Below are 12,537 nucleotides of genomic sequence, written 5' to 3' on the forward strand. Positions count from 1 at the left end.
AGTAATAAATTAATTAAATAATAAATAAATTTATTTTTAAAAAATAAATAAATAAATAAAATAGATGTCTTAGAAGTGAGCATCACTCATTAATTATTTTGAAACATATCTATTGAGATATTTATAAATATTATGGAAATCTCCTATTTGTCCCACATAAAATAGTGACTACTATTTATTAGTCACCGAGTATGTATTGGGTTCATTACCTGTAAATCTCTCAGAGTGTTAGGAACTTTCTCAGAGTCACGCAGCTGGCTCGTGGCAAAGGGCATGTGTCTAATCTTGAGGTCTTACCCTGTGCCGTGCCATCTGGGCCACGTCCCCAATATTTACGTCCATAAAATACTGATTCCCCTCCCTTTAGTTCACATCTACAGAACCCACATCTACTTAAGAACAAAAGTGATTCATATAGAAGCTGTTGTCCTCAAAATGGTCCACAGCGGCTGAAGATGCCCCCCTCAGGGTGGATAGAGCAGGTTGGGCTGTTATGTCCTAACAGTATGTATCCCAATATACATATATATATATACACTCTTTTTCAGATTTTTTTCCATTATAGGTTATTTCAAGATACTGAAAAAAAAAAAAAAAAGGGAATTCCCTGGCAGTCCAGTGGTTAGGACTTGGTGCTTTCACTGCCGTGGCCCGGGTTCAATCTCTAGTCGGGGAACTAAGATCCCGCAAGCCTAGAGGCGAGGCCAGAAAAAAAAATAAAGATATTGAATATAGTTCCCTGTGCTTCAATAAATTTAAAAAATTATATTTTGTTTATATGTATAACTGAAACACTTTGCTGTATACCTGAATCTAACACAACATTGTAAATCAACTATATACTTTAATTAAAAAAAGAGAGAGAGAAATTAGGCAAAAAAAATCAAATGGTCATTAGTGGTTTTTCTTCGGTTAGTTGCCTATTTATAACTCGTGCACATTTTTCAGTTACGGTACTACTATAGTTTAGACAGTCTTAAAAATTAAAAATTGGGGGTCATATGTGTATTATATGTAAATAAATTTCAAATATATATAAATACAAAACATACCTAAATTATAAACATGTAAATAAATTTCTATGATATATACATATACAAAGCTTATATGTATATATTTGTTTACATAACTATGTCAACCTGGCTTATGGTGATTTTTTTTTTAATGTGCAAGTATTTTTTATTTGTAAGTAACCAAATCTACCAACTTCTCTTGCATAGTGTCTGGCCATTTCAATAACCATCTGATCCAGTAGATTTCCTGCTAAAGGCCTGGTGTCAGCTGAGTGAAAGGAAAGAGCATGAGAAGAACTCGATCTGAAATCCAGAATGGCCACTTTTTAAGTAAGCGACTCTGGGCAAATATTCCTAATCGCCATGCACTTTGGTTTCCTCGTCTATCAAATGTGGACGGTACTGTCCCTCTCAGTGTTGTTGTGACATGTGATCCTCTACACAGGGTGCACAGTAAATGTCAGGTCCCTCAACCCTTCCTCTGTGGGAACCCCCTCAATTCAACAGCACCCCCTTGGGCAGCACCACCCACAGTCAACAGGATGAATCAGGCCCTTGGGGACTCCAACCTTACCCCAGCTTGGGCGGGAAATAGTGGGTATTTGTCGAGTCTGTTTCACTTTTCATTTCCCAACACCCGCCCCACTCCAGAGTTTCTGCTCTTCTTCCTCTTAGAATTCCCTTCATCCTCTTCCCTTCCCAGAAGTCAAGTTGATGACCTGAGGGCCGGATCCCCACCTGTGCTCCCAGGGCTGCACCTGCTGGAAGGCTCACACCCCAACGTTCCAGGCTTCGGAATCAGTGCCTCTGGACCCTTGGCAGGGCTGCTGGGGGAACCAAACTTACAGAAAGACTGTTAGGCTGAAACATCTACACACAGACTTGGGGGAGAGGGGTACCTAATTGAGAACATTGAAAAATTCCTTCAAATGCTTGAAAAGAGTAAAACAAAATATCCGAAGCTGTCATGATCAAATAACTGCTATACCGGCTGGTAGTTTATATCAACAATCTGCCGAGACCACTTCTTAGATTTCAGAAAATATTTTCATCTAATTCAACACTGTTGCCTTCTAACAGCTCATTTTCTACTTATCGTAAAGATTATCCTAAAACTCCAAAGCAAATTGAATGGAATTTTATAGAAATGGGAGTAAAATCAAGACAAACTCCCCAAATGGTAGATTTCTGACAAAAAGAGAATCTTCTAAACTATAAAACATGGGGCCGTCAGCACAGAGGGGAGATCACAGATTCTGTCTTCTGCACCATCTGCCCGTCTTCCGCCCTCTGCATAGACACTGCTATCCCTGCCCTCAATCACACACACTTCAGGGAAATGTCAGGATTATTCCTGCCCACAAATCACATGACTGGTCCAGGGTCAGCACTACAGCATCTTCCTTCATGGTTTCTTCCAAGTCATTCCGTTCTTTCTACCTCTAGTCTGCTTGATCCAAATCTGGGTGATCCCACAGGTAGACCCCCAAACTGTGGCTTATCTGTTCTATGCCAACACTGACTGCAGGATCTCTCAGTCTGGGATGCTGGTCTTTAGGTTTCTTTTCCCAAGCAGACCGCAGTTTCCTTGGGGACAGGTGGCTGACTTCTTTTCCCTGGTGTATAGGTTTGCCCGGGCTGCTGTAACAAATACCTCAGGCTGGGCGGCTTAAACGGCAGACGTTCCTCTCGCGATTCTGGAGGCTGGACGTGGGAGATCAAGGTCGGCCTGGCTCTGTGGGGCATCCTGGTGCTGCTGGCAGAAGCCCTGTGCCCACTGCCCTGTCACTGCCACAGCACTCCTTGTGGGCCGAAGTCTGGACACAGGGCTGTGCGTCTTCCTCCCTCGTTTCCGTAACAGATCGGCTTGGTCTGTGCTTGTCTCCTGACTGACCTTCAAGTCGGGACCTGGTCATAGAGGACGTGTGCCCCCAGAAGGACTTTGAAGGGACTCAGGACAAAGAAAGAAGGGTGGGAGGGCAGCACTGCTGCCGGGCTCCGTCTTCCTCCATCAGGCCTCAGCCTCTGCTTCCCTGGGGCCGTGGGCCTGGCTACAGGTGTGGGTGAAGGTGTGGGTGTGGGTGCAGATATGGGTGCGGGTGTGAGCTGAGCAACCCCTCTGGTTTCCACCACACCTCCATCTTTGCTCACAGGCGGAGAAGCCCCTTTTCCCTCCGAATGGATGATTTCACCTGGGCGCTCCTGGACATAGGACGCCTCTTCTGCTTTCCTCCAAGCCTGGGGTCCTTAGTGTCTGGCTGTTCCCTGAGGTCCTAGCTGGGTCTTAGAACCTGGTCACAGGGAGGGTATCCCTTGGGCCCGTCCCCAGGTCTCAAAGCACCAGGCATCTAGACACAGGAACTCTCTGACCCCACTGCACACCCACTGACTCAGAAACTCTGGGTGGGCCCGGGTGTGGGGTTTTCTCAAGCCCCCCAGGTGCGTCTGGGCAGCTCAAGCCTGACACTCCTGCTAACACCTGGGCTGATCTCCCCAGCGACTCCGGTCTTGGTCTCTCATCAGCAGACGGGCCACTCCTGCTCTGTTCACAGGCAGGGCAGCGTTTGCTCAGCAGGTCAACATCCCCTCTGACGTTGCCCCAGGCCTGGCGATCATCTGCGTTCAGACATTCCTCCGTCCTTCCCTGTCATCTAATATTTGGGTTTAACAGCTCAACTTCCTCTTGTGAAACAACGTGAATTTCCCCAACCAGACAGAACAGGAACTGAAATCGGTTGCTTTCGATTTTTCAGTAACTGCTCGGCCTTTTGAACTTTTTTAAACTTTGTACGTGAAAGTCTTCCAAAGTGTGCTCATCCGTCCACTGTCACCTCTTCAAGCTCACCGTCTGTCGGCATCTCGGAGGAGAGGGCTTTTCATGCTCTGGGAAAGCATCGCTTTTCCTGGTCTCGTGTGGATACGCCCACCTGGGGATATTTCACTTCCCACCGTGGACGTGACTCATTTTCTCATCCCGGCTGGACGCTCAGCTCCATCTTCGGGGGGTGCCGTGCGGGCTGCTTCCCTCCCGCTCCGTCCTCCCCACGGCCGCAGAGCTCCTTAGCGCTGGGTCTGCGTCGTGCTGCCCCCTTCAAGGAGCCGGCTGCCCCTGCGCCTCATCACCAGTGACCCATCTAACCGTCACTCAGTCTTCCAACGCATCTTTGGCCTTTGACCCTGTTTCCCGCTTCCTTCTTTGTGGAAATCCATCCCGTGGCCTTCCCACCTTCCTGCCTACACGGCCTCCCCAGGACCTACCCTTGATCATGGGGGTTTGCTTTTTTTTTAATTTTTGATTGGAGTATAGTTGCTTTACAATGTTGTGTTAGTTTCTGCCGCACAGCAAAGTGACTCAGTTATACGTGTCCATATATCCCCTCTTTTGTAGGTTTCCTTCCCATTTAGGTCACCACAGAGCATTGAGCACAGTTCCCTATGCTGTACAGTCGGTTCTCATTAGTTATATTTTATACATAGTGTCAATCGTGTATATGTGTCCATCCCAATCTCGCAATCATCCCACACCCCCCTTTCCCCACTTGGTGTCCATAAGTTTGTTCTTTACCTCTGTGTCTCTATTTCTGCTTTGCAAATAAGTTCATCTGTACCATTTTTATAGATTCCACATATAAGTGATATTATACAATATTTGTTTTTCTCTTTCTGACTTACTTCACTCTGTATGACGGTCTATCTACACCTCTGCAAATGGCACTATTTTGTTCCTTTTTATGGCTGAGTAATATGCCATTGTACGGGGGTTTGCTTTTTAAATAAATTGGCCATATGTTTAGGTATCCTGTAAGTCTTCGTGCCCTGAAACTTCTGTTGCATATAAACTTACTTAGCTTTCCTTGGAATAGAACTTGGGCCACACTGGAATCACACCTAAATCCTGACAAGAGTAGGCATGTAAAAACAGACCTTCTTAAAGACTCTAGAATTTCTGATGGTCTGAAAAGTAAAGAAGAAACAATGACTGAATTGGGGCTACAAGAAGATGGCAACGCCCATCTCAGGATTTTAAGCCACTGCTGTAGCTGGAACCCTTAAGCAACCATTCAGTCTAATCTCAAGATTTCATAGTTCCCGTAAATTTCTTAGATTGCATCACCATGAGATTTGGAGGCCTGACAGGGAAGAGACAATCAGACAGTCCCACATGTGGGCAGAGATGGCGCAGCACATAGCCGTCCTCAGGGTCCAACGTGGGGCATCTTGCCAACCCCGGGACACCCCCTTGAAATCTGGACCGCTGAGTCAGCGGTGGGGGCCTGAAAAGTTACCAAGAGGCAGATTAACAGGAGGAAAGAAAGCAAGTTTTATTCACACGCATGTGAGTGTGTTCAGATGAAGGGGCCCCCTGAGCAGCTGGCTATGGGGGTTTATATACCAACTTAATAGGGGAAAGGGAGGGGCAGAAAGGGCTGCTATGGGGAGACAAATGAGCTTTTAGGGGGACACCTGGGAGCTGTGGCAACTGTGATAATGTTTCTTTGTGCAATTTCTCATCCCTGTGTGAAGGGTCAGTCTCCTTCCCCCAAGAGGGAATAAAGTGCTGCCTTTAGCCAGATAAAGGAAGCTCCAAAAAGGCTTCTTTCTGCATCGGCTGTCTCAGGTTAAAATACTCTTCATACCCACTCCGTGGGGCTGAGTGGGTCCCTCCAGGACCAACAGAGACCTTGCTTAGGGTTTGACCAGAAGGACCACTCCTCAGGGGCGTCTGCTCCAGGCTCAATGAGTTGTCTAAATAAGATCTCGATGCCTCCAGAAGGCCAGAGTTTCAGCGTTTCCCTGCAGAAACAGGCAAAGATTCCTGTGCTCTCTTCTAGTAATTTACTTTTCGTTTCCAAGGCTTAACGATACATACTTGCTGTGGACTGAATATTTGTGTCCCCACCCCCAAATTCATACGGTGAAATCCTAACCCCATGCACGGTGTTGCTGTTAGGAGTTGGGACATTGGGGGGAAGATTGGGTTGTGAGTGTGGGGCCCTCATGAATGAGATTAGTGCCCTTACAAAAGGGACCCCAGAGAACTCCTGTCCCTCTTCCCCATGTGAGGACACAGTCTGGCAAATGAAGAAGTGGGCCTCACCAGACACTGAATCTACCAGCACCTTGAACTTGGACCCCAGCCTCCAGAACTGTGAGACATACATTTCTGTTGTTTATAAGCCATCCAGCCTGTAGCATTCTGTTACAGCTCCCTGAACGGACTAAGATAATACGTTTTTTAGACGACCCATGGGAAATAAATGTGTTTTCATTTCCCAAAGGCTGACTAGAGTTTTGGACTGTAATTGGAACAGATGGGAATCTGAAAACAGTGCTCTCTTCCTGTGAACCCACCAGAGGTAGGAGGGCTGCCCCTACCCCACTGGCTGTCACCCATCTTTAAAGAAAGGCACCGTGCCACTAAAACTCTGGTTTGAGACTCTCATCATTTATATTCAGTAATTCATCCACAGTGTGGCTCTCAAGTATTTTCACATGTTAGCGTATCAGATTTTTGGTCCATCCCCGGGCTGCCGTATTTACCTTGTCTTCTACCTCCCTTATCTGATTTAATTCTCTATTTGTCTGGCTCTAACTGACCATTGGTAACTGTACATTAGAAGACAGAACAAGAAAATCTTTTTCCAGGCACTAATCTTTTAGAACCATATCTGAGAGTCAGCGAGGAGAGCTGCTCAGATCTGCATTCCAATTGCTTTTTATTCTTTCCATGAGCAAGTTCTTTTTATTGCACCACTGGACGAACATTTCCAAAAGAGATCCAGTTATAATGATTAAGGAACTAATTCTAACTTCAAGCTACTTGAATAAATATTAACATGGGTCTCAAATAATTTAGGGGAACTGTAAAGAACTATTTATAACCTGAAGCTAATTTTTAAAAATTACTTACCACTGGACTGAGTCTTAGGTTTTGAGAAGCGGGCAAACATAGTGGGGTTCTACTTAATTTTTATTGTCTTGTTTGTGTTTTCCTGTATTTTTCACATTTTCGATAATACACATTACTTTTGAGAAGAGAAAAAGCAGATCTAAACTTGAACTTAAATTTGAACCTGGGAAAATGGGATGGACGTTTATGGGAAGGACCAAACGAACAACTTAAAATTCATTGTTTACTTTTAATTGCAGTTATATTTCCTTGCACCATTCAGAGTATTTACTGGCTTTGGGAGCGGGGGTGGAGGAAAAGTATGGTTACTGAAGTGTGTTTAAACTGCCATATTACGGTGCTAATATTCTGAAGTGTCACTGTTCTTAGGACTTTGCTCAGCACTTATACGACAGTTCTTAACAACTACTAATTGATGAGGGTGAAAATATCAAAAATGTAGGTTGAAGCATATGAAATTGCTGGTGTTTGAGCTTTTGTGAGCTACTTTGGTAAATTCACTGCACATTTCTTGAGTGCACAATTGGAGAAGTTTGACAAATGTGTTCAGTGGTGGGGCCATCACCACAATCCAGATAATGAACATGTCTGTCACCCCAAACCCTCCTTGTGTCCTTGTCACCCTCCTGCCCCGCCCTCCACTGCATAGATAGCCCACCATTTGTTCTCCATTCACCTGTCAGGTATTTGGGTAGTTTCCACTCTGCTACTACAATAGAGCTGCCGTGACCGTCCATACAAGTCTTGGTGTGGACATGTGCTTTCATTTCTCTTGGGTAAAAGAAGCCTGGAAATTGAATGGATCATATCGTAGGTACATGTTTAACTTTCTAAAAAAATGCCAAACTGCTTTCCCAAGTGCTTCTTGCAATTTATGTTCCCACTGGCAGTGGTTGATAGCTCTAATTTCTCCACGTCCTTCTAACATTTGGTGTGTCCGTCTTTTAAATTGCGCTCATTCCGTGGGTACACAGGGGAACTGCACTCTGGTTTTGGTTCGTATTTCCCTGCTGATGTTGAGCATCTTTTCGTGGGTGTTATTGCTATCTGTAGATCTTCCTTGATGACATGACTATTCAGGACTTCCCTGGTGGCTCAGTGGTTGAGAGTTCGTCTGCCAATGCAGGGGACATGGGTTCGATACCTGGCCCGGGAAGATCCCACATGCCGCGGAGCAACTCAGCCCGTGAGCCACAACTACTGAGCCTGCGTGCCACAACTACTAAAGCCTGTGTGCCTAGAGCCCGTGCTCCGCAACAAGAGAAGCCACTGCAGTGAGAAGCCCACGCATCGCAACGAAGAGTAGCCCCTGCTCGCCACAACTAGAGAAAGCCCACACGCACAGCAATGAAGACCCAGCGCAGCCAAAAATAAATAAATAAATGCATTTTAAAAAAAGAAAGAAATGACTATTCAGATCTTTGCACAGGTGGTACTATTTTTTAAAAGCCCCGCAGATGATTGTCACGTGGGGCGATGGTCGAGAGTCACCGAGACCAGCCCAAGCTCCACAAACACTAATCCCCGTGGCAGCTTCTTGCGCCCCCTACTGGCGATGGAGGGTAGACCCTCCCTTATCCAGGTTCAAGGAGAGGGTGAATCCTTCCAGGGCCCCGAGGACCCTTCTGGAGCCAACCTCAGCATGAATCTTTTAGGAGATGTAGAAGTGGAGAGGGATGGCCGCCTCCTCTCTTCCTCACACATGCCCCCATCGGTTTTCTGCTCCCTGGGAGTCAGTGGAGATTCTGAAGTTTACCGAGGTGATGCCACCAAGATTCTTTCAGGCAACTCAGGGGTGAGGATCCCAACTCCACAACCCCTTTCCCCGAGATGGGTGCTTGGAGGGTGTGTCCTGGAGCCACCTCTGGGCTCGAGTTCACGACGACCCGTGGACCTGCCACGGTAATAGACACTGGGTGTTCATTCAGAGTACGCTGGAGGGTCAGTGGGCGGGAGGGAGGAGGGATTGCAGGGTCAGCCTCCCGTCCCTGCCCCACCCGAAGCGAGGACCCGGGCATGTAGCTAAGCGGCCTGTTTTCGGTTGAATTGGGTCCCTCAGAAAGATACACGGAAGTCCTAGCCCCCCGGACCTCAGACTGTGACCCTACTTGGAAACAGGATGTAACTAGATGTAACTAGTTAAGATGAGGTCATACTGGAGAAGGTGCGGCGGGTGGGGGGGGCCCTGATCCAGGATGACCGGTGTCCTCATATTATAAAAGGGGAGAATCTGCCCACCGAGACACACAGAGAGGAGAAGGCCATGTGATGACAGAGGCACAGTCTCAGGTCAGGGGTGCTGGCGACACCCAAAGCCAGAGGCTCGGGGAGGACCCTCTCCACAGATTGCAGAGGGAACGGGCCCTGCAGACCCCTGCGTCAGATGTCCCGCCTCCGGGAAGAGAGAGAATAGATTTCTGTTGTTTCAAGTCTCTGGTTTGTGATACTTTGTTACAGCAGCTCCAGGAAACCAGAAGGAGGACACACAGACTCGGCCCTCACCCGATGACCGTCTCCTCCAGGCTGGGCCCAGGCTTCCCGTTAGAGAGCCTCCCTGGTCCACGCGGGGGAGGGACGGCCCCGGAGCGCGCGGCCACCGCGGGCTTGGGGCAAAGAGGCTCTTTTCGGGTGTGACTCGTTCATTCCTCGTCTGTTTATAATATAGTCTCATTGTTTTTAAAACTCTTTAGTAGATGGTTATGGTTTAAAACACGAATCATTATTTAAAACACTACAAAGAAAAAAGAAAAAAATACTTTTGGATTGCATTATCCAGAAATAACCAACATTAGCTGAAGTAGGAGAAGATGTTGGAAAGCTCTCTCCACATGTGGCCCGGCTACGCACGCGTGTACTGACAGGAGGTTCTGGGGCAGCAACGGTGTGAACCAGGCAGAACGGGACCCTCCCACTTCGCATTCAGCTTGTTTCTGAATCTCCACGCTTGCCGACGTTGTTGGATGAACATCAACCGTGCATATTTCTTTTTGAATCTGTGGGAATAAGTCCTTAAGGAAAATTCCCAGAAGTGGGATTGCTTCACCTCGGCCCTTTGGTCGTTGTTTTTCCTACTGTTAGAAGGAAACTATAGGCCTAAAAAGGAATCAATCGTGTTAGGCCCCAAGGCAGCAGATCAAGACTTAATACCTAACCCAAATACAGTTTCAGCTTTTCCTGGAATGTGATATTTAACCGACCAACCTGGCATTTCCTGGTCAGCACTAGGGGGTAATCTGACTGATAGACCCACTCCAATCCACACACCCACCGCCCCAGAAGGGTGACCTCACCTCCAACAATGCATTCTTTGTCAATTATCCTCCCTCCCCCACTCCCTGCCACCTTTAAAACCCTTTCCTTTCCTGCAGCTCAATGAAGCTACTTTCTATTTGCTAGATGGGCTGCTGCTGGATTCATGAATCGTTCAATAAAGCCAGTTTGATCTTTTAAATTACTCATTCAATTTTTGTTGTCTCACACGATAAAGTTACAAAAGTGATACATGTAGTTTTTTGTTTGGTTGGTTTGGGGTTTTGGCCACACCCTGTGGCATGTGGGATCTTAGTTCCCCCACCAGGGATCGAACCCGCGCCCCCTGCAGCTGAAGCTTGGAGTCTTAACCACTGGACCATCAGGGAAGTCCCTAGATGTAGTGTTGTGTTTTGTTTTGTTTTGTTTTTTACATCAAATGCAAAGTGTAAATGTAACAGTATCTTGATACTTGCCCTGTCCATGCTCATCCAGAAGGGGGATTGCTGTAAACAGTTGAGGGAAATTTTTTTTTAATTAAAAGAAAATCAGTTGAGAGAAATTTTAATGAAGTATGGACTCCCATCTTTGTTCTCTCTTTCAATTAATATGTGACCATGGGGAAGGCTCTGGGTATACTTAATGCATAATTTCCTCATCTGGAAATGAAGTTATTGCCTACTCTCCTTTTCTCATGGGGTTTTATGACAATTAAATGACGTGTGTGAAATGGATCATTTACAAAAATGTATCTGTACTAAGTCATGATGGAAATATCGACAATTGTCAAAGAATTTAAATTATTCTTACCACAGCCTTCAAATAAAACACAATTAAGTTGAAAACAAACAATAAAAAGAGAGTTTGAAAACCTAAATGTTTGTAGCTTAGAATGAAACACTTATGAATTATGGAGGAAAGTATAGTGGGGAATCACAAAATATTTAGATCTGAATGTCAATGAGCAGTTTATTAAAGTTTATTGTGTGATGCAGCAAAGGCCATACTTAGAGGCAAATTTATATCCTTCAATGCATTTATTAAAAAGAAGAAACATTTAAAAGAACTAACTTAAGAGTTTATTTTGGGACTTCCCTGCTGGTCCAGTCGTTAAGACTCTGGGCTTCTAATGCAGGGGGCGCAGGTTCAATCCCGGGGAACTAAGATCCCACATGCTTCATGGCATGGCCAAAGAGGGGAGAAAAAAAAAAAGAGTTTCTTTTTAAAAGTTGAAAAAGGAACAGAAAGTAATTTTTTTAATCACAAGATAATTAAAAATAGCAAAAATTAATAAAAGTATAATCAAAGAAGCAATAGAAAGGGTGAATAAAATTGAAACCCAGTTTAAAAAAAAGATTATTAATACTTCAAACTCTAGTAAGACTGAAAAAGAAGAAAGAATCACAAATAAACTAGATATAGGATGAAAGGGTGATATGGCTACAGACTAAATTTAAAATAATAAGAATACTATACATGTTTTATACTAATATTTTGAAAGCTTGGATGAATAAATGATTTTCTGTAAAAACTGCTAAAGTTGACTGAATAAAAAATGGAAACTATAAATAAACTAATAATTAAAAAAATTAAACCAGTAGTCAAAAGTCTCCCTCAATCAAAAGATACCAGGCTTGGCCTCAGAAAGACAGATAACTCCTATTTCATATAGACTATATGAAAAAGTAGGCTTGAATACAGAGTACAAGGAATGTGAACTATTGACCAATATCACTTGTGACTATAGATGTAAACTCATAAATAAAGTATCAGCAAAGGAAATTCAGCAATGTATAAAAACACTAATGCACCATGACAAAGTAGTTTAGCCCAGGATTACAATATGTTGTGAATCAGAAGATGTATTGTTGTAAACCACTGCAATAATAGAATAAAGGACAAAAAAACATATGATCACTTTAACAGTTACAGAAATAATGTCTGATAAAAGTCAATAATTATTTGTGATTTTTTTAAGTCTTAACAAACATGGAATCAAAGGGATTTTCCTTACCCTGAAGAAAAAGGTATTTTTCACAAGCAAACATCACACTTCCTATTTTAACTTTAAAAGCATTTCCATTCAAGCAAAAGAAAGGCAAGGTCATTTGTTATAACCCCTATGATTCTTCAAGGGCATCCTGGCTAATACAGCAAGAAAAAAGAAAACTAAGAGTTAACAGAAACTGGAAAGGAAGATGCATATCTTGTTATTATCTGGAGATGATATAATTGCATATGTAGAAAATCTGAGATAATTGACAGAGAAATAATTGTTTTGTTGGAAGTAATACCTATGCTACAAAAAAGTCAATAGCATGTTATCATCAACCATAAATAATTATAAAATGGAATAGAAAAAGA

The sequence above is a fragment of the Mesoplodon mirus genome, assembly GCF_964341445.2.
Source record: "Mesoplodon mirus genome assembly, chromosome: 17".
Taxonomy (NCBI): Eukaryota; Metazoa; Chordata; class Mammalia; order Artiodactyla; family Ziphiidae; genus Mesoplodon; species Mesoplodon mirus.